The sequence below is a fragment of the Phaenicophaeus curvirostris genome, chromosome 3 (genome assembly GCF_032191515.1).
Source record: "Phaenicophaeus curvirostris isolate KB17595 chromosome 3, BPBGC_Pcur_1.0, whole genome shotgun sequence".
Classification (NCBI taxonomy): Eukaryota; Metazoa; Chordata; class Aves; order Cuculiformes; family Cuculidae; genus Phaenicophaeus; species Phaenicophaeus curvirostris.
This window is the reverse complement of record NC_091394.1, coordinates 93,719,582-93,743,307: the sequence shown is the minus strand read 5'-3', so window position 1 is coordinate 93,743,307 and position 23,726 is coordinate 93,719,582. Positions and strand designations below refer to the sequence as shown.

Genomic DNA, 23,726 nt, shown 5'->3' with positions numbered 1-23,726 from the left:
AACGAGGTGAGACAGTGTAAATAACAGGAAATAATCTATGAAGAAACACATCTATGCTCTCAGTTAAGCATAAGTCTCAGATTAAGCTCACCTGTTTTTCACTTTGTTTACCATGATTTGTGCTTTGAAAGAGGATTTCTCAGCCTGAGTCCCAGAGCTTACCTTGGCATCTTGCAGTTGTTCAGCATAAGAACAATCTCAGTTGTTTTATGTAATACAGACAGAGCTGAGATGTATCTGAAGATGGCTGGGAAAAGAAAGACCCTGAAGTGCTGGAGTGTGTCCAAAGCAATGAAGCTGGTGAAGTGTCTGCAGTACAAGTCTTACGAGGAGAGGCTGAGGGAACTAGGGCTGTTTAGTCAGGGGAAAAGCAGGCTGAGGGGAGACCTTATTACTCTTTACAACTACCTGAAAGGAGGTTGTAGCAAGGTGGGGTTGGGGTCTTCTTACAAGTGACAAGTGATAGAACAAGAGGAAATGGCCTCAAGCTGTGACAAGGGAGGTTTAGAGTGGATATTAGGAAAAATTTATTCACACAAACGGTTGTCAAGCACTGGAACAGGTTGCCCAGGGAAGTGGTTGAGTCACCATCCCTGGAGGTGTTTAAAAAATGGGAAGTTGTAGTGCTTAGAGAAATAGTTTAGTGGCGGGTTTCACAGTGTTAGGGTACTGCTTAGACTTGATGATCTTAAATGTCTTTTCCAACCTCAATGATTCTATGATGCTTCCCTTTTACTGAGGGAGAAGTAAAAGTTCTTGTAGTAAAGCTTATCAGACCAGCCAAAGGCCAAGACCTTGTGATTCACTTGCTAAACTGGTATTTTGCTTTGATTAGCATTTCTGCTTTATCAGCCTGTATTTCAGAGAAAAGATCTTTAGTGATTTTGGGAAGACAGAAGGCTTTCTCTGAACAGCAAATGACATCAGGAATTTGAAAAGTAGATTTTGTTTTAAATGCCACTTTCCCAGAAAGCAACTACACTTTGTCATTAAAGGCTGAAAACTGCTGCCAGCCTTTCAGACTCCTCGTCCACTGCAAGTGGCAGCCTTTTACCTTACTTAGAGCTTCCTGCAGCATGTAGCACAGTGAACAGCTTCACAGTGGTCAGAGGTCAGTCATGGATTTTCACGAGGGCTGCTGTGAGATTTTATCCTAGAAAGAGAGCTGAACAACAAAGAGACAAAGCTCTCTAATAATATTAAACCACCAATGTTTCAGAAGAGGGATAAAACAACTGCAGTGACAGAAAGACTTCATGACACTGAAGGACCGGGACTTGCTCTTGTGAGACTTCACCTGGAATACTGTGTCTAGTTCTGGAATTCTCAGCCTAGGAAGGATATGGAACTGTTGGAATGGGTCCAGAGGAGGCCACAAAGATCACCAGAGGGCTGGAGCACCTCTGCTATGAGGACAGGCTGAGAGAGTTGGGGTTGTTCAGCATGGAGAAGAGAAGGCCTCAGGGAGACCTTAGAGTGGCCTTCCAGTACCTGAAAGAGGCCTGCAAAAAAGATGGAGGGGACTTTTTACAAGGACGTGTAGTGATAGGATGAGGAGGAATGGCTTCAGATTGCAAGGGGGATAGTTTAGATTAGAAATTAGGATGAAATTCTTCATGATGAGGCTGACAAGACACTGACATAGGTTGCCCACAGGGAAGTTGTGGATTCCCCCTCCCTGGAAGTGTTCAAGGCCAGGTTGGACGAGGCTTTGAGCAGTCTGGTCTAGTGGGAGATGTCTCTGCCCACGACAGAGTGACTGGAACTAGGTTATATTTAAGGCCCTTTCCAACCCAAACCATTCTATGATTCTATGACATACAACATCAAATGAATTTCCGTGTCAATAAATATAAAAGGGTACGCATGGGAAACCAATCCCAAATGTATAGGCAGAGTCACTATTTTGACCCATTGTTTGAAGAAGGTTTTATGATTATACTAGATAGGTTTATATAACACTCAATAGCAGTCAAGGAAAAGAATATGTTGCAATTACAATTAAAAGGATAGAGAGCTAAGCAATAAGCATTAAGTTACCATATAAATCCTAGTAGGAGCAAATGATGATAATTGACTCTGGTCCTTGTTGCTTCCCAAAGAATTCCTCATATTAATATGGATATACTGGAATTTGAAAAGGTATTGGCAGAGATAGTTAGATGCTTAAGAGTGTTTTCATATGAAGCAAATGAGATACAGTTCTTCATCCTGCAAGAAAAGAAGACTGAAAAGAATTATGATAGAGGCTTATTAAATTATGGATAATACAGAGTCGTTGAACAAGGAATGACTGCATTCTAGTCTAGTAAAGGTATTAAGTGTCATCAAACAAAATGAGTAGATGCCAGATACATAGTAATTTGCTGTTTGCACAATATGGTAAAGTTTTGAAACTTTCTGTAGGATAAGTTTGCATGGGTTCAAAACCAATTATATATTTCAGGAGGGAGAAATCCACTGAAAGTTGTTAGATACCACCCTGTCATCTAAGAACAACCGAAGCTACATATTACTGGAGAAATGGAGATTATTCTGGGAAAACTTCCCTGTAGATTTGCCCTGTTTTTCTCTAGGCACATCTCATTGGCTATTAGTGGAGTCAAGATGAGGGTCTAAGTGCAACTTTGGTCTGACTCAGTACAGCTTTTCTTATGTTCTTGTAATTTCTAAAACACATACAATTATCCCACAGTCCTCAAAATGCAACCAGTAAAATCATTTGTTGGCTTGCCACTCTACTAAGTCACCCTGTCACCCTGCCCTAAGCTGCCTGATGTGCACTTTGTGAAATTCAAGCTTCTTAAGTATCTCTTCAGAAATCTCACAATTCTTTCTGTCCCCAAATTTGCCTTCTGTTCATATCTTACATTATGTCTGAAGACCAAACTTGCAGCCCCTTGCATCCAGTAACACTGTCTGGATCAGCCAGTTATGTGCTGAATATATACAGAATAATCTTCAAAGTTAACTCTCTTCCTCACATTCACCTCAACTCATGCCATCTGTCTGGTACAACAAACTTTGTCTTCGGTATTCTCCTCTCTCAAAACACCTACTTTATTTTTTTCCCTCATGCCTCTTCTCAAATGGTATGTTAGCTAGTGTGTTTATATTCCTTTAAGGGGGCCAAAAAGAAATACAATCAACTCTTCAACTGAAAAATGTATTTTATATTCATAGCTTTTATTCATCACCTTGCTCAGTCTGCAAATATATAGCAGCTGGGGGCATTTGTTGTCGTCATTGCCGACACAGATTTTTCTCTGTACCTGGTAGACTAACGGAAAGAAAAAAAATGTCTCTGACTAGCAAATACATTCTACATGAGTTATGGATATCCAGGTAATAAATTCATATATTATTTCCCTTTGACCACTCCACCAGCTCAATATGCTCTAACCTTTCTTCCCTGATTAAGTGTGATATTTCAAACCTAGAAAAAAAAAGTAGGCAATTACCATTTAAAATAAGTTATTCCTATATGGGAATATCATCTTCATCTCTCAAAATTATTTCTTAAAAATTTCCTTCTGTGTTTGTCTTGGCTTGAGGCCATGAATAAACCATATTCAGTCTGGGTCATTATTTCTGTCTTCTGTATAGTAACATCTACAGAACTTTGTTTTCTGGAAGTCACAGGAGAAGAATTTTGATTTTATCTTTGTTTAAAATCAGATTTTTGTCTCCCAATGGGAAACAAAATATGACTTATAGACCCAGACAGTAGCAAGATATGAAATTATTCACATTAGAAAGTTATTTCTGCATTGAAAATGTTATTTCAAATTTAAAATATATGGAGAAAAATGGTATTGAAATATTTCTGGGCTTTTAGAATGGCTTAACAGAGAAGGACACTTGAGTGATGTAAGCAGGGGAATCTATGGTTGATAGGATAAACAACAACAGCTTCCAATCATTTACCATGCCAAGTGACAGGCTAATATAGTGCAAAAAGGAAATGAATGATTAGCACTTGCTTAGGATGCCCAGCTCTTTTATATATGAGTAATAGCCTTATCTCACATGCGCACTGTGAAAGGTTTTACACCCACAGTAACACTCACCCTCATGTGTTTCTTTTTTGTATGACATACACAGTCTCTTACATCTGATTTACTGCTTGCACACTGCTGGTAAGTTTGGTTGTAAATTCTCCATCATGGTTCTAGAATCAAGCAAGGATGCTTAGCACATCAACAAGTTCCAGTATATATCAACCAGAACAAGATGGAGAACAAACCATTTCAGATCAACTGCTTGTAAAGGATATTTTGGCACGTATAAGGGTCACAGTACTGACAAAGATACCAGAATAATTTTTTTTCCTATATGTATTGTTACAAGGTTGTGAATGACCACAAGGGTGTGAAGCTGGTTAAGTGTCTCATTCAAAATATAGACTAATATTTACATTATTACCTTTAACTCCAGAATGATAATCATATATTTAATTCCTGCTTCTGTCATACTTGTCTCTATTCAAGGAATAACTGTTTTCAAGGCAAGAGAAGTTTCAATGCAACAGACAATATATGCAAAAGTAAGATTACATAGAAAGATGGTGCATAACATACACATTTTCTCTCAATCTGCATTACATTCTAAAGAAGAAGCTGAAAAAAATCCCTCTGCCTATATTTAAAGTTGAACTACACACAGTAACATACTGGAGATATTCAACATACAGCCCTACTCTGTGAGCATGTGCTGTCTTTTGAGTTGTCAGTGAGCCAGGGTGTTTGTACATGAATTAGGACTGTGGAATTCCAGATTCTTTGATGATTGTAAGAATGCTAAGATGTAAGAGGAAAAGGTGAAAAGAGACGTCTCACTGTCTTAACAGAGACAGTGCTTTAGGTTGTGTTTAGATTTTACTTTCAGCAACAAAGCAATGTCTGCTTTGCCTGTCTCTGCTGAAATGCCAGCAAAGAGGCATTGATGTCAATTTACCATATTCCAAGGAAATAGGAAGTTGAAGTGCACTCCAGGCAAGTCCTTGAAATGTTATACAACAAAGAGGAAGCAAACTGTTCAATGGTACTTCATCTGACAAGCTCTGTATTGAATTCACTGACTACCTGAACCACTGAGTCATAAACATATTCAGAAGCCCCCTTCCACTGCATCAATATCATTAAACGTGTCCAGATTTCAAATTTGATATGATTTATTACTTTGCTCCACCATTCCACATGACAGATGTTTATCACCCATAGCTCAGGAGAAGGAATAGCATTTAATTACAGTACTATACGGTCACCTGTGATCATCTATCTGATTTACAGAAGCTACTTATCTACCAGCAGTCTTAATTTGCAACAATTAAGTCAGACCTATGTTAATGATGTGATACTTGTCCTTCTTTGATATTTGTACAGCTAACTGGAATTAAATTATATGTTTGGCTTTTGCAGACTATTGTGAAAGAAGCCATGTGATTAATAATATTTAATATATATGTAGAAGCTTGTTCCACTACGCATCATGCTTATATTTCAGTACAATGAGCTGCTTACAACAATTATATTTTACAGAAAATTAGTTTCAAAAGGTTGGGTCATGATAAGGAAAATTTTCTCCTTTTCTCTTGTGCAGCATTTCCTGTCCTAAATTACACAGAAGAAAAATGGGGTCTTATTTAATAGTGCATCTGTGATATGGTCTAGGTATAGTATCTCCTCACTCATCAAATTAAGGGTTACACTTTTATGCAGGTGATTTGTGAAAGAGGAATCAGAAGTTGGTGGCTGTGGAAATGGGTAAGTATTAACACAGTATATTAGAGAAATGGAGTAGTATGAGTCTATCCATAGATAAGTCAGGAAATCAGAAACACACCTAATATAACGAAAATAATGATTTGTGTGAGTTATCATTGTTCTTACAACTGTTTGAGGTTAAATGGGATTTAGATGTGGCTGGGGTTATCAATACAGGAATTAATTACCTATGGTTCGAGTAGCCAGCTAAAGAATGATCTTTCTAAAGACCAGGCAGCAAATTTTGAAAGTCTTATGGTGGTGGGGTTTTTTTTTCTCCATTCTTTTTGTTCTTCTTTCTCTTCAGCCATTAAGGTTTCATTCCAAAACGTACTGTAGGACTAGTAGAAACTGAGTTTGTTTTTATATAAATTTTATGAGTATTTTCACTAAACTGTTAGGTTTCCATAATTCATGACTTTGTAACTTTCAGTACTGGACAAAATACTGCATGCAGTGCTTACCAAACAGAAATTATTTATGAGTCAGGATTTGGGAATGACAAACCCTGCAATTCATTAACAACAACAAAGTAAGATAATAATAAGTAAGACCAAAGTAACCATGGTGTCATAATACTTGTATCATATGAAAGCTACACCATAACATGCAGCACAGTAACATGATAGAGCACACAATGCATAATGTAACATATGCATAATTCTACTGCAGAATTTAGCATTTTTACTTTGCTTTTGATAGATTTTGGTATAGAAAAATCTACACTGCAGGAAAGAAAAAAACCCAACACATTACTACGCTAGATACTTTGTTTAAAGAGAGACCATTTGCATCAGATTCATGCCTTGAAACATAAGCCATTTGGGACTAAAACACATAATGTGTACCAGAGAATATGTATAAAAAATATAAAAGACACAGGAGTATCCCCCAATGATACAATTCCTTGTTTTCTAAGAATTTATGAGTTATCAGCACACAGCTACTGATCTGAGCTTTGCCAGTACCAGAAGTTTAAGGAAATTTGCAAAAGAAATCTGTCAGAACCCTGAGACATTGTTAACCAGTGAGAATTAAAAACACTGCACAATTGCAGTAGTTACTGAAGAAAAAACTGGCTGATATTTATTGTTAATGTGGCTAGTCAAATTTACTGAAGAAGAAAGAACTGTGAGCTGTTAAAGCCACACACCATGTCTTGTGAGGAAATCCCCAGCTGCAGGCTAAGGGGCTTTTCTGGGGAAACATCATGAAATGATTACTGTTTTCTTACACACCTGCTGAGGAATCCATTCCTAAGGATATCAGGGTTACACAGCCCTTCTCCCTGACTTGGTATAGACATCTCATATTCCTGATCACAGGGTGAGAATGGAAATTAAAGGCTCACACTCAGAAGGGAAAGAACTGCAAAATGTGGGGAAATTGAGTTACAGTTGTCATAGTCCTCTGAGCTGCTGCTTCAGTGATGTTCCCAGTAGGAATCCTGATTGGAAAGCATCTTGAATTACCATCTACACGTTTTTAAAACAGTTTATGTTTCTCCCCCGATCACTGGAGACAAATATCTGCAGAAGAATGATTTCCTTTCAGTTAATCACATTGGTACTATGTAAAGAGAAGTGACAGCTTTAACAACTGAGCCTGTTTGAAGGATGTTGACAGATGACGATTATTTGCAGTAACTGAAATACTAACTGCTACAAAATATAAATACGTACTAGGTCACTGTTAAAGACAGAGTGAAGATATTAGGTTTTCTTCACTATATGCAATGTTCATCTTTGATACACCATTTGCTTTAATCTGTTCCAGCTGATCACAATAACATGTTGGATCCCTACTCTGATAGTATCACCAGGTTCTCGGGAAGTTGAAGCTTTAGGGAGCAAATCACTAGCATCCCATAGATTTAATATTTTGATATGAAATAAAGATAATATTTAATGTAATGTTGGGTTGAAAATAGAGTAGTCTGAAGGAACAGTTATGCAGAAAGTCAGCAGAGACACTGAAGCACTCAGTTATGGGAAAAATTATAGTTTGCTGTCTTGGTCTAGAGTTAAGCAACCCCCTGTCCTCCTGTTTTTTTTGAAGCAGTTTGTGAATGCTGTAATGGGAACAGCCTGGGACAGATGTTTCCTTTCAAGGATTATAGATGCATATGCAGAATTAGACGCTATATCTATCTTTTTAAACTAATGAAGGGCTGACTCTGATGGTTGAGCTGCAAATACACCATGCAAACATTCCATAAGCTGGGCAGAATTTAAGCAGAAGTGGGTCCTCAAGAAATGTTTCACATTTCTGCACTGACTTACAGATGTTTTCTTTCTGAAACAAAAAAATCTCAGAACAGATTTTCAAATAACCTGTACCTAAAATGCAATCCTTCAAAGAAATTTTAAACAGCCACACTCTGAATACTGACTTCAAGTCCCAGTTCAGTAAATATGTACCTAAGTGCTTTGCTGAATCAGGCTCTTACTTCTACTGAGGTAATGATCCCTGTAGGAAACCTGAAAGGGAAAAGTAAAGGTGATGATCCTTCTTCATTAGCCAAGTCTATCTATATCCACACAGAAGATAAAGAATAAGTTCTGGCCAAGGAAGGGAAGAAGTGATAGATGGAACAGGTCTCTTACAAATGCACAGGATGGCTGTGAATCGGTCTTAATAAGATAACATTATTATACCTTTTCACATTGGCAGTAGCAGAGAGGAGACTGGGGTGAGTGAAAATGATATCTGTCACTGGAGGAGCGGGTTTAGAGAAAGCCCTTGAGAGCTGCCACCCTAGCCACCTTTTAGGCCAGAGATTCTCTCTGTTTCAACTGCGTGCACCACAGGCTTTGGCACCTGAGATAAACTGAATTGAACCCACTTAATCTCTGCATTTCTCAAAAGATTTTTAGCTGTGTGAATAGCTGGCTGTAACACAGAGCATTATTTTGCTTGAGGTATTACACAGGGAAAAACTCCTTAGGGGTACACAGTGGCCCACTGATCTCCTGAGCACTCTGGGTGCTCCAGGGTGCTTCGGGGCACTTTATGAGCACTGCATCAGCTACCCTGTGTAACTCTGCTTCCCTCCCACAGAAACAGGAGGCAAAGCCCCAGAGATCTTGAACACAAGAGGGTGCAGGTCCTTCCTCCTCTACATTAGTTTACAGTGAGTACTTGCCACACATAGGCAGGCATGTGGTGAGATAAGTCACAAGAAAAAATAGCATCCAGTTCAGTTTGGTCTCCCATCTGCCAGTAATTGCTATAAGAATGCTAAAATAATTTATTGTAAAGACTTATTTAGGTTATATATTTACAATTGTATTTCAAAAATCATTATGTTCAATATAGTGTATATATATGGTTTTTACCAAAACCATTGGAAATTTGTGTAGATATTTTAAAAATTGAAATCATACACACACGTGTCTGTGTGCATGTGTGTGTGTATATACATATATATATAAAGTGAACACTTGTTCCCCAATAGATTTTGAAATATGGCATGCTGGGAATTAACTGAATTTGGTCAATGAATTGTCTTTGGAAAGCGGAAAATTTTGTGAAAAGGTATCCGCAGTGCTCCTTCAGCTTGAGGGTGAGTTGTAACATAATGGAAATCAGGGAGAGGATGAGGGGTAGCATGTTTAAGCTGAAAGACGATAAATTTTGATTAAATATTAGGAAGATTTTTTTTACTGTGAGGGTGGTGAGGCACTGGCACAGGTTGCCCATAGAGATCACGGAAGCCCCGTTCCTGGAGGTGTTCCAAGTCCAGGTTGGATGAGGGTCTTAGCAACCTGATCCAGTGGAAGGTGTCCCTGCCCATGGGAGGTGTACTGGCACTGCATAATCTTTGAGATCCCTTCCAACTCAAACCATTCTATGATTCTATGTAGCAAACAGACCAGATAAAATAAAACTATAATCTGCCACCGCTGTTGTTTTGACATTCATGGAGTTGAGCAGCCTCAACTCCTGAGGTCTCAATCCCATACCGGGAAGTTTTAGCAGGCACAGGAACATCTCCATAACCTAGTCTAGATCATGGCTCCAAGATCTGCTCTAGATGCATTTCCATTTACAGCCACAGTAATCAAGTACATAGAAATACAGGGCACCAGTGACAACCTTTGTACCCCTGGCTTCCATTTGGGACCAGCAGTTTGGGACGGACTGGGCTAACTTGTGAGCCTTACAGCCTGCTCTGATGGGCATCCATCCCTGAAGAAACAGCAGGGGACCGCTATCAAAATGCGCATTAACGGGGAGAAGCTGTATTTTGCAGCCCTGATGCGCAGCAGAGGAGGAGATGGAGGGATGTGTCTGGAAGAGGAGTGAAGGACGATGGCTCAGGCATACAAGCCAGAGCTGAAACTCAAGCAAAAATATCCTGGCCGAGGGCTTTTTATTTAGACACTGAGGTCGGGGAGGGGGGTAAAAGCGGAGACCACCTGTTTGCTAAACCAGAAAAGTGCATTTCATCCCTACACTACCTAGGGATGCATCCCCCTCCAATTCTCTGACCCTTCTGGGGGTGAGGGGGGACATTTCTCTGCCCTTCTTCTTGGAGGTCAGGGAGTTCAGGTGTCCGTGGGGGACGCCCCTTGGGTCGGCACCCCTAACCTCCTTCCTCCAACTAGCTCTCTCCTTCCCGACATCGCTCACCCCCCCACGTCCCTCGGCCCCCGCTCTCTCAGCTCTGCCCGTGAATCCCCCGCCCCGTCCCGCTCTCCCCCCGCTCCCCCAGCCCCTTCTCTCCCCGCCCAGCCCCTTCCCTCCCCTCGCTCCTCAAACCGCCGCCCGGACCCTCTCGGATCGCGCACCCGCCGCGGGTCCCGCCGCCTCCTGCCCTGCGCGCTCTGCGCCCTGCTCGGCCCCGACCCTGCCCTCTGGCCCTCCCAGCCTCCTTCTTTTTTTCTTTTTCTTTTATTTTTCTTTTTCTTTTTTTCTTTCTTTTTCTTTTTTTCTTTTTCTTTTCTTTTTTCTTTTTTTTCTTTCTTTTTCTCTTTTTCTTTTCTTTTTCCTTTTCCTTTTCTTTCTTTTTCTTTTTCTGTGTCTGTGTGCGTGTGTCCATGTCCGTCTGTCAGTCTGTGTGCTCCTGCCCCTACACGCCCATCAACACAGCAAGTCCCCGCCTGGGCTGACAGCTCTGCAAAGCAAACTCCGCTGCCTGCTGAGTGCAGCTCAGGAACGGGCACCAAGTATCACTTTGGTTGGTGCTGTGTTTGTGCAGGTAAGAGGACATTATTGCATTTACAAGCCTGGCACCTGGGACACTGTGACTCTGAGCACAACCCTTGCTTTTTCTGTTTCTTTTCATTTTTCCCCTGCACCTCAATTTCAGAATATTTTTAATTTTTTTTTTTAGTATGCAGAAACAGGATCTGTCTTTTTTTTTTTTTGAATAAGAGTCCATAAGGAACTCTGCTAAGGTTTATTCCTTTACTTCTTTTAAGTCAACAAAGTTTTCAGACCACAAACTGCTGAACCTAGTTCTGGTTCAGCCCTTGGGTTGTGATAAGCGGATGCAGAGTGCCTTCACTGCAGATGATAACAGAGGGACTGAGGAATGATCAGTGCCTTGGTTGAGGAAGGCCACTGAAAAAATTCAGAGCTGACAGAAGGCTTATAGGTGTCAAGATTACATTATTATTACTACTTATAGGGTTGGCTTTCCTAATCATACATACCTTTGTATTCTGATAACTTAACACCTTCTTTTATTCTATCTTTGTGACATGTCAGTTTCGATCAGTATGCAGGAGTACCATGCCACGTTAACAGGATAGTGTTTTTTTCACTTTGTATTTATTACAAATGTACTATGCATCACTTTCTAGCTGTAACCTCTAAGTCTTCCTCTAAGCTGCCTAATTCAGCAGATCCTTTCCTTCTGTATTTTTATATAGCTAGTATTCTTTAAAAAAGTGTAGTGGCTGCTTCACAGCTGACACTTCATAGGCATTGGTATGCATGTTGTGCTCTGCCTGTTTGCACGTATTTTGATTAAGACCTTAAAATAACACAGCCCATCTGTGCAGTCTGGACACTAATGGAATCATTCTCAGGAAGATGCACCTGCAAAACCCCTCTATGTAACTGTGTGCTTAATTTCCACCTAGGATTACTCCAGATGCATGTCTAGAACTTGTATTTTTCTTTGACAAATGCCTATTTAGATGTCTGGTTTGTGGGAGTGTGTATAAATATTGAATTATAAATACTAATGGATAAAATAGTAAGAGTAGTTTCTCAGATAGGTTAGGCTGGCAATTACAAGTTTTATTCCACTTCAAAAGCTCTATTTTTTTTTTGTTTTAAATATTTAGTAGCTTTTACTGAAGTTTCAATTCTTCTATCAGCTATCATGTGTAATGCTGCTATTCTGAATATAGAAAGACTATGCTCTTTGACCATAGTTGGGAAGGTCCTCTGAAGTGAGACTTATCAAGTACATGAAGAGATGTATTAGAATTTACATCAGTGAAGTGTTTATGGAATACTATTACAAAAGAAAGTCCTGCATATTATAGATTCACTCTGCATCTTCAGTGAGTGTATTGTGTTGCTGTGGCTTCTAATAGGAGGCAATGTGCTGTGCTGGGATTCTTTGCAGTGAAACAGGCTCAGAAAAGTTGAGAATCCCATTCTGAACTTAGCAATGGGCAGTCTTCATACCGATGAATGGCAAATAGTATTTGCTCTGATTTGAATGAGACCAATGCCATGAATGAGAAGAGACTTTGGATTGTAACAGGACATCTGAAGGAAGACATACTATGGGGAAAGTATCAGTATGATTCATGAGTATAACTCATGTTAGTATGATGGAAGAACAAGGTCCCCAGTGGGGACATAAGATAAGAAGAATTAGATGGAAGAATTAGTTTGTTACTCTGGTCTGTGGGAAGCTTTTTCTGAGTTCTGAGACCCAGACAATGTGTGGGTGAGTGTCTCTGCAGCACCTATGCGTACATATAAGTCTTTTCTTACTCCTGCTGATGTTTCATACAGTTTTAGGACAAACATCTTTGCTACATGCTGGAACTAGCTTTTGATTCTGGAGATTATAATACTGAAATGATAGGAATAAAAGAATGCTTTTCTTTCCAGCCAGTGAGAACTCTCTTGCTAAAATACATTTCTGAGGTTTGCTCAGTAATTATCTTTGTTTCAAAGGACATTTCAGTTTCTCATACTGAGACAGTCTCTTCTAAAATCTGTTTTGATTAATCACTGCTGGGTGATTGCAATGCCTGCCTTTTACAAACTGTTCTTAAACTCTTCCCTCTTCTCATAATAAGGAGCAAAACCTTTAAGAAAAACCCCTGCATTATATCAGCATCTTATCTGTACCACCATTCCTGGATATACCAGGAGTGATACCGAGCTGTTTTGAGCTATTCAGGCAATGCCAAATTCCTGAATCTTTCTTAGACAAACTTTAATTGTATACGTATCTCATGATACTGAAATATCCCCTTCCAGCCTTTCCAACTCTGTTTTCCCTAGTGAGGAAGATGTGGCGGTGAAATTGCTGACAACAAATTGCTTACAACTAGCTTTTTAGAGAATAGCCCTTCCTGCAGGTCTTTCTTTGGCCAGTTGAGTCTAAAGATGGTAATGTTGGATACTGGTCCCTTTGTGGGGGCACTATTAACTGTTATGAAGGTTATTTTGGAGCTTCGGGGATCAAATTGTAGGAATGAGTAAAGGGTGACACAGCATCTACAGATATCACTTAACTCTAACTGAGGAATTTGGAACGTATTCTGAAAGTATTGTAGCAAATGTAGGTAGACAGGAAAAGATCAGCAAAATGAACATATTAGATACTATCTAGTGCATTTGGACAGAGGCTTAGTCTGTTAATTTCCTGAATTGTATACTTGATTTTACTTGGTGTTTCCCTAATGGCTTATTCTAGTTTCTGCTGAAGGTTTTGTCATGCCTTTCAAGGGAAGTCTCATCAGGCTTCTGAAGCTGACACGAGCAAAGCGTGGCCAAGGTGACTGTATCCAAGGTTGATTATCAGAGCCAAATGGAGAAATGTATTTTGCAGGAAGAGAAGCTTCTGCAAAGATCTCCTGTTTTGTGCTCTTAGGAGGACTACACATCTTAAGCCTTGAACTGGTCTGCTCAAGCCACACTCAGACTTACACACCCTTTGGCAAGCAAGTATGAGATGTCATGACGTAATAAATCATAACATTTATTTTGCAGTTTTCTGTTTAAAAAAACACTTCTAGGTTTTGGGGGTGTTTTATAATGGGAGTGGAGATGATAGTCCTAATGATCCTGCTTTGCAAATGACATCAAGGGTCAGTAGATTGCAGATGCAGATTTTTGCCTCAAAATTACAGCTAAAAAGCCCACTGGACCATAGTCAGGGGCCATGAACAGAAGATGTTGCTCTGGCAGATATCCTACACAGTCTCTAGTAAGTCACTGAATCTGTGCACAGTCAATCCTTCCACCTGTGAATAAGAGATAATATTAGGAAGGGATCTCACATCGATTGTGAACTTGAGATATTAAAAAAAGAAAAAAGAAGGTTTTTATTATTGCAAAGTATTCTGATTTCTTATTGAGTAATATATTCTCTTATGATCAGCAACATTTCTGTTGAGCTGCAAGGAGATGGATCCAATTTTTGGGAAGGGTGGAATGACTTGTCCTGTAACACGTTTCTCCCTTTCTGTCCTGGAGCATGTTACTGGTGAAAAAATCTGGTCACAGCTGTTTTATGTGGGTGAATTAGGCCCTGGGAATCCAGATTTACCCTGGCATGACTCTGAAACCGCGAAGAGTAAGGAAACTGTAGAATGAGGCTGCCAGGGCCCTTTTTTTAAATCCAAGACAAATGCATGCAGCTACCTTACTGAGCTTTCAGCACAATTCCATGACACTTGCAGTGTGTCTGCACTCCAGTTATTGAGAGATGTGAATAAAGATGACATGAATTTCTCTTCACTGTTTGTAATGCAACACTGAGAACTCTATAATCTTTGTTTTCCAACTTAGGACTTTAACTTTCCCCTATATGATCTCCTTTGCACTTGCTGGTGCTGGCTTCCATGGGGAGTGTGACCAGCAATTACAAACCCCAGGCTGACATCCCCATCAGTAGATCTTGGCTCGGGACATGGTGGGGGAGCTTGCACTGATTTATTCTACCCACTCTACTCCTAATGTTCTGCTCCACTGACGACATTGAAATACTTTATCATGTGGATATATATGATCTGGAAAACCGGACTGACAGCTCTAGTTGAGGGAAAAGCTGCTTATTTGTTCCTAGTCTGATTATGGGGGTGGAAGGGGACTGGCAATATTTATTTTTCAGCATCACTAAAAGACCTATGAAAATTAAACAGCTGATACTCCACATAGCAAGGAAAATGTATGCACATTTCATGATTGCCTTGAGAAAACTCAGAATTAGTGGGTGGATGGTGGGTATATCACCTAGCAGGGACTTGTGGTACAGATTAGAGATCTGATGTGGAGTGAAGAAAAAAGAAACAACCCACTTCTGTAATAAACATTATCGATATACCACAGATATGTTACTTCCCACTGGTTAGTGGAAAATTAATTTCACGTCACAGGTGATGCAAATAATGAGATAACGTTTGTTTCCTTGTGCTGCTAGAAACAATCTTAAAAAAAGAGTTTCTTTGCTTGGGAGACTTAAAGTAGGCTGGGTTGCCATTCTTTATTGTATTGAGTGTTTCATGTCAAATATCTGGTATCTTAGTGTACAGTAGAAAACAATCACCTGAGATTTCTGGTGTATTTTAACTTTGAAAGGCTTTACCTTGTGGAACAATGTGAATATACTTTTAAAACATGCCATTTCTACTCGATGGAGGGAACTTAGAGATAAGAGAAGGCAGATGCCTGTGAGAACTGACACTTGCAAACCCTTGTGCTTCAGAACTAGCAAAGCAACTCATTCTGAGAGCCCATTGAAAAGTCACAAACCCCACAGCAGGGTGTATGGGGCTAGAGAGCTGGCCAAAAAGTGCAAAAGCTGGAGCTGATCTGGTTACATGTCACAAAGCTTCTCTAAGCTGTGCTGGTCTTGACAATTCATTAGGAATAAATGAAATTGAATTATGGGTCATATTTTGCAAGTGCTGTCAGTCCTGATTATGCAGTTGTCTAAGATTTCCTTTGCTTGGGGAGTACTGCTATCACAGAGCTTATCTACAATGCAGTAGATGTAAGATATCCCTCCCCAGCTTATCAGAATCTATTTGCTTTGCATTGATTCGGTTCCTTAGAAATTAATCTTTGATTCTTTGCAAAATAGAAGAATCCCTTGGGTTCAGTTTAAGCAACTTGATTTCATTATTGCTATGTCCTGAATATTGATTCTGAGATGATTTCAATAAGAGATGCCCAAACTGCCATATTTAACATCACATTCGAGGCGAAGTTTAAACCATTGACAGCTTAAAATATTTTTGGACTCAGACTTTTAGACTAAGCTTGTCCAGCTCTTGGTTGTGGTTTGACTGCTTATTACCCAAGTGCTGTTTGCTTAACTGTGCTGAATTATGTGCTTATTGACAGCATCCGTGTATTTCTTTCCAGAGAAACCAGGTTTATATTGATTGTCATAAGAAAAATTATTCTGCATACCAATTGCAAAGATTTTCTTTGAGCTGGAAAGTTTAGAGCTGGGAATACCAGGGGAATTTTTGTTGGCTCCACATTTGGTATAAAACTAATTACCACTTGTATGGCAGAACTTCAGTAATTCCAATTTCATCAGGCTACAATTAATCTGCATGGTCTGTCTTGATTACTACTGCAGTTCTTAGAAATGGAACAAATGGTACCCATTTCAAAACACCTCTTCTTACTGGGCATCACTGCAACCCTTTATGAGTTTCAGTACTAGCACATGGTTTCTCTCCATAGTAAGTGAAATACTCTCATGAAAGGATAGGGTAGGCATGCAAAGGAATGCATGGTTTTCAGCCCATTGTAGTACGTTGTAAGTAAGTTGCAAAATATACCAGACGATCCTCAAGAAACCCCATTGACTAGATCTACATAGGATGGTCAGGCACAGTGGTTTCAACTCCCCACTGGGAAATTAATTCAGTACCTGCTAAGAGGCAGCAAGGCAAAGCCCTTCTGTAGAACCTGAAATTCAACTGGTCCTTTGTGAACATTTGCGAAACTCAAACCTGTCTCATTCATACCATCTGCTGCATCACAGCTCTGTCTGAACATGGGACCTGATGATCTAGTTCTGTGATCAGTGACTTCATGATCCTGTAGCAGGAAGAGGAAAAAAAATATTCCTTTTGTACCAAACAACGCTTTAGCATAAGTAATAAAACTGTTCACCCACTCTGAAAGGCTGGGACAGGAGTGAATTGCATGTTCCTAACCAACAGGTTGACAACCTTTGTTCAAGTCTGACATTTCATAAGGCACTTTGTGCTTGAGTTGTTTCAAAGCAGTTTCTCCTGTCCTGCTTTGCTGTTTCATTATGGTAACACCTCTAGAGTATTTCTAAGAGTGTTTTTTATGTTTTCTGGAGGCTTTTCATAATTCTATGGGTAAGTACTTTTATGATTGATTCCTGAAATTAAAACAGTTTACCAGTGGGTTTATTTTAGCTTCTTCCTTTGCTGTCCCTTGGGTTTATTACTGAGTGTGTTTTCTGTTCTTTTTTTCATTCAAGTTATTCAAGTATTTCCAAGTAGTTTCTTCTATTCCTTTTTAATTCATTGTTCTGCCTTTTTTTTTCTGTAGATATCTCTATTGTCATATTACCTTCCCTTAGCATCCTTTTCACTTCCCTTAGCGTCTCTTCTCACACTACAGGACACAACCTCAGAAGGGCTGCTGTAATTATGAGTGGGCTATAATATTAAGTTGCTAATTTTAGATGCAGCAATATATGGAAGCTGGAAAAATGCTGCTTTCCAGGACACCATCGAGTCGAGCTGTACACTAACATAAAGAGGGATCACCGTATGAACCATGTAGTTCATAAACTTCAGGGGTTTATGAACTAACACCGGTAACAGCACACAGCAAAACAGATAAAGCAGAAAACACCCTTATGTTAGATTCCACTTTTATGATAAAAATCTCAAAAATATTTTAAATATTTACTCTTACTTCAGGTTCCCTTAATTTCCATGTCTATGTTTTTGTTCCCGGTATCTCTCCTAGAGAGTATTTTTGAAGGTAACCCATAAGACAGATCCCAGCCAGTCAAGTAACCCACAGAGGGAGCTCACAAGTGCACTAAGTTTTTTGGAGATCTGTACCCCTAGCTGGAGGAATTCCTGAGGGCCATCAGCTTTGCAGGGCTGCAGAATTCATGAGATAAAACTCAAGCCACAAAGCTCCCACCATAAATAAGCAAGAACAATTACGTGTTAACCAATGTTGCCTCTTTCCTTTGTCGTCCTTGTTATTGAGTTAAAGATCCATGACATTAATATCTAAATTCCCTTAAATAGGTACCATGACAGGTGGCATGGATGGGCATAGCCTCAGGGTGGCCTGTGCCACTCATTTATTGGGTCTTTAACCTCTCTTGGGTCTGTCTACCTCAAGAAGAGGCCCAGTGTGTCTGGAGATGGACTCTCATCCCAAGATGTCCTGATGTGTTGCCTCACCTGATTTTAGTTATCTATTGCAGATTCTCCAGCTCAGCCAGACACCCTTCACCAACTTTAGAGCTTGGGAATAAAAATAAGAGGTTTTCCAGGATGATTCATCTGACCTGTTTGAAATGTATCACTCCCTAGAAGTGTCCATTCCTCTCTATGGGTTATGAAGGGCTGGTAGGTGGTTTACTCAGATATAAAATACTGCACTGTAAATCTCTGTATTTGGGCAGATTAATCCCTGTAATTTCAATAAGGCCTCAGTGCATTGCTCAGCAGAGATAACTAGCAGGACTGCAATCCCAAAGGCAGGCTGGAGGGGCCCGTGACTGTTGATGAACATGCAGTGAGATATCTCTCAATAAACTAGTACTGCAAAAAAGACCTCTATTGATTAAAACTGTCAGAGCAGTTTAGGTGAGCAAGAGAGTCTGGAATAGATGTAGCAAGGTGATGTGACAATTTTATTGCAGGTATCAGATTTAGGGTCTATCAAGAGATGTGCAGTATGACAGTGATGTCACGTAGCTAAGTGCATCATCATGTGTAGATGATACATGAAGTATTACACCGATGGACTGCAAATTATCTTAAGAAAGTTCTTTATTCTCTCTGCCAGGTCCCATGCAGGAGGAGAAATTACACTGGGTTTGGTGCATACTAGCCTTTGGGTTGATTTAGTTGTCTCCTGTAGCCAATTTAAGACAAAACTGACATTAAAACCGAGTTTCTCTTGCACCGACACTAGCCAGCAAAATAATTGCTGGACCATGGTAACAATTTTCTGTGAAATAGACATGTAAATGACAATTTCTCTTATTCCTTTTATAAATCAGATAATGTTTATTAATGAGGATTTGTCAGCTCCACAGAACATGGATTTTTGCATTGTCTGTCACGTGCTGTCTGCAAAAACTGCCCTTTATCTATGAAGTCTCTCAATTAAATGATAGTATTGTGAATACTCTTAAACCATGCCTAGGTGAGAGATACAGATCATTGTGTTTAGAGCTTTTCTGCATCATTACCACCTCTTCTCGTTTAGCTCACTTGTTTGCTTGATTAGATGATAAATACTAATGCCTTCTCTTTTCTGTGACACAATGATATATTGAGTGGCAGTGAAGCTGATAGGAGAGTTCTTCCCCTTAAATACCCTGGAAGTGGAAGAATTGGAAGTGTGAGGAGGCTAATAACCTCATTGATCTTTTATTGCTGTGTCCTCATGGGATTTGTGAAATCCCGTTTGTTAGATTGTGAACTGAAAGATCATGTCTGATAAACAGAGCCCACTTTGCTCCTGTACCAGCAGAGATAATGTGGGACAGGAGGGCTTTCCTAGTGGTGCAATACTCAGACTGCTGGATTGAGCTTAATTTTGTCTGGCGTAATAACTCTAGGCAAAACAAATCCTTCAGTGTCCAAGGCTATGTTTGAAAAACTGACATTTTAAAGATCAAGTGATGGGTGAAGCACCTAATTATAATGCATTTCTCATGCTTTCAGGACCTGTTTCTAATTCTGTTCATAACAGAGACTTCCAGGGAGGTGTATCCTAATGGAAGACTTGAAACATGGTGGCATCCTGAAGATCGGATAAGAGAGCATTTTAATTTAGTACCTTAAAAGGCTCACTCGGGACAGAGAGACTTGGAGGAGCTAGCGTGGGAAAAGTGCCAGTAACTCTTTAGGGCAGAGCCTGCCTTTTAACTGTTCCCCTGTCAAAATCCCTTTAAGAGGAACCATCAAAACAAGATCTGGGTAGGATACACAGTTGTGCTTCAGGAGACATAAGCAGGCTAAAAGACGAGTTGGAGGATGTATTTGTATGACCCATCCCTATTTATACCCCACTCTGCCTATGTTTATTTATCAACTAACTCCCATTTCTTCCTGGAATCCTCTGTTACAGTAGCTTCCTAAAGTGCTTGGGAGCTGTGACTGTGCCAAGAGCAGCATCCAGACTTCTGACCAGTAGATGAGTGACCAGAAGGGTCAGGTAGGTTTTACACTAGCTCTCACAACTCCCTTTTGTTTTACTGGATTTTAAAGAGAGTCAGTTATCACCAGTTCATGCTTCAAGCATCACTGCTGTTTTGAATGTGTTGCCTGCTGCCAAGAGCAGTCTCATTTTCCTAGTCACAGGGTGATTATTGGACTTGCTTTATCCTTTTAAAAACTACCTAATGCACATTGAAGCAGCACTGTTCTTTGGTCTTAGGAACAGTCCAATCTTGTGTTTTAGTGGAGATGGTTCTTTTTAGCTTATGGTTTGTCACAAAACACAAGCCTGTGACCTTCCTGGAGAAGTCTAAGTGAATCAATCACAAAAGATTGTATGAATTTAATTCCCTGGGGAATAAAATCACTCTCCTATGTGCCACAAATAAGTGAAAAAATGGAAATTAGAAGCTCAGATTTAAAAACGGAATTTGTCAAGTATTAAATACCAGGGGCAAAGTTTAAAAAGTTTGTACTACTATTTTCTAGGATAAAGGAGGAATAGAGTATCTATATTTTTTAAAATAGAAAAAAAATAGCCTGACATTTGAAGAATAATCAATGACATTTTCCATCAATGATACTACTAAAGTGAAAGTTAAGAATGCATCTTAATGAAAATGCTGCTTTCTTTGGTGACCATGTATAATAGACATGGTGTGTACCTCTATCAGTCCCTGCTTCTACCCCATAATTCATGGGATCCCCAGTGTCAAACTTTTGATAAGAAAAGTTGGTGATGAAAATAAGTAGTCTTTCTAGATGGATGGGAACTCAGGGATTACTCAGGGATTACTTTATTTCCAACTCTACATTTAATGCACAGACTTTTCTTTATCGAGGTTCTTCATTATGTCACCTTAGTGCAGGGAAAGTCCTCTGATCTTGTTCACATGGATGCTTTCTTAGACAGTAAAAATTGATTTGTTGGGATACAGTTTAAACAATGTTTGATCAGAATAGGAAAAATTGAACAGAGATAGGAAAATTAATACAATCCTCCTCATAAGTTTAATGCTTAATGGAATAAATCCATGATGTCTAAGAAGGGCTCTGTCACTAGAAATAGTTATCTGTGATTTAAGGTTTCAACAGCACTTTTGGTGTTATATAGACTTAAGTGGAAAATGACTCAAAACTTATTGAAGCTTCTAGCGTGGTGTCATTATTTAGGGGCAGATTCTGTCATTCCAATAAAAATTATGGAGTGCTTTAATATGCTAAGAGGTATGCTGAGATGCCAGCGGGATTGTTACTAGATCAGCAGAGCTAGCAAAGGCTGTAGTCATTTCTAAATCACATAATTCAGGGAATATTACTTAAAAAAATTTGTCTGAGTTGGCTTCTACTGAGTTCAGTAAGAACACCTGAAGCACTGAAAATGCATCATTTTTAAATACTTCTAAAATGCTTTCAATAATTATCAAAATCTATGTTTAGAATTCACTATTTTTTTAAAATTTCTATATGACGAATTACAAAAAACAATGCTCTCAGACAGCTCTCTACAGCAAAAACAGATGAGCTAGAACATTTCTGGCAATATCCTTTCTAGGCAATTGTATCAGGAAATGCTTTAAATCACAGACTAGAAGCAACTGATTTTGATTGACAGGCAGTAATCTGAATTAAATGGGTACCAGCAAATACTGGTGCATTCACAAGTACACAAGTGCCAACACTGGGACCAGCAGGGAGACTGGTGTACCTGTCAGCACGTGAAAAGGATGTTAAGCAGTGCCCACGTGCTGTCTTGGGACAGGAGGGAGGTGAGGGCAGGCATTACCCAGCAATAATCGTGGAAGGCACTGCAGCAAGGATAGCCCTTTGTTACCATCCTTCTCTTCTTCATTTGTGGTGGCTGTGAGGCTACTTTGGTCCTTGGGAGGGGTGGTGTAGATCCCAAGTTCTGCCCACATCCTGCCCATCCCTGCCTGTTTACTTGCAAGGCTGTAGCCTGCAAGAAAGTCATTCCTCTGCTGTAGGAGAAAACTCAGAAATAAGGTAAGTCTTGTGTGGCTGAGAGCCACGTGGTGGGAAAAATACTTATCCCTCCTCTCATTCCTTTCCTAAGATGAGAAAAGGGAGAAGATAATCCAGTCCTGGATGAAATCTTTTCATTTCCCCTGGAAAAGTTCTGTTTTCTGTGATATTCACACTATGCAAAGGCAATGCTCCTATTTATAACTTGTGGTTGAAGAGAAGTCTTTCATTAAGTAGAAGAGTCATCTTAAAGTAAATGTTGAATGGATTTAAATACTTTGGTAAAATATTTATTTTAAGAGCTTGTCCTCTGAAGGAAGGTGGGTCAGCCTCAACATCAGGGCCTGTGTGGCTTTATTCATACTTTGTACTTGTGTGATTCTACTGGGGCTTGGGGTCTTCTTATTATTGGTTTCAATTTTGGGCTTGCTTTTTTTTTGTGCTAGTACATAGAGTTGCACCTGCACATCAAGGTGGAGCCAGGCTCTGAGATACCAGAGATTTGCTGCTATTGAAAAAATAATTGATTCCCGCTGTTTGGAATCTCATGAAACTGAAATGTGTTGAGCTTGAATACTTAACGTGCACTTGCATGATCTTTCCAATAACTCATGCTCCTTGGAATTCATTGCAATGTCCTGACTGTCCTGTTCTTGAATTGCTGCCAGTGAAACTGAGTCCTTCAAGTGTAATTCATAGGCAGGAGTCATAAAGTTGACATTCTTGTACATTGGTATGTGGGGAAGAGACCTTTTTGCCTCTAGGATGTTATTAGGAACAAGATGACAACTTGTGAATACTTTCCAGGTATCACGATGCTTTGATATGTAGAAATGTTCAATAACATTAGTGATAACATCAGGACAACATGTGGCTGAAGAATTAGCATTTCTGTTGTACTGAATTGCAGCTATCTTTGTGCAAGCTTAAGGTGGACAACAAATGTCTGAATTCTGAAGCCTGTGTTCTAGCTTTTAACATTCATTTTTGTCTTTTGGTGTTTTCAGCCTTACGGGGACTTCACCTGCAAAGTACGCAAAGCCAGGGAAAACACTTATCTCACGGTTACCCAGTGGAAATTGTGTGGATATAATGTAATGTTTTATGAAAGTAAAGCACTGGCTTTTATGAAAAGCATCTCAAAGCACAGCTTTTAGAGATAATCTAACAGAATTCTATAAAGTGCTCTGTTGGGTTTTTGTTTGATTAGCTTTTTTAAAGGTGAATTCTTCATAATTATTGAAGTCATGGGCAAGTTAGATGAACAAGATGAAATGTCCTCAAGTTGCACCAGGGAGGTTTAGCTTGGATATTAGGAAAAAAAAATTCTTTACTGAAAGAGTGGTGAAGCATTGGAACA

The 23,726-nt window shown here is 39.5% G+C and overlaps 1 protein-coding gene across 1 annotated transcript in view; it reads left to right on the top strand.

Moving 5' to 3' along the window:
* The first annotated feature begins 10,908 nt into the window (after nucleotides 1-10,908).
* The window catches only part of COL22A1 (collagen type XXII alpha 1 chain), a 234,289-nt gene continuing 221,471 nt past the window's right edge, over nucleotides 10,909-23,726 (top strand). Inside the window, exon 1 of the mRNA XM_069854706.1 lies at nucleotides 10,909-10,968. The gene's annotated coding sequence lies outside the window, so the exon portion shown is untranslated. The remainder of the gene's footprint in view (nucleotides 10,969-23,726) is intronic.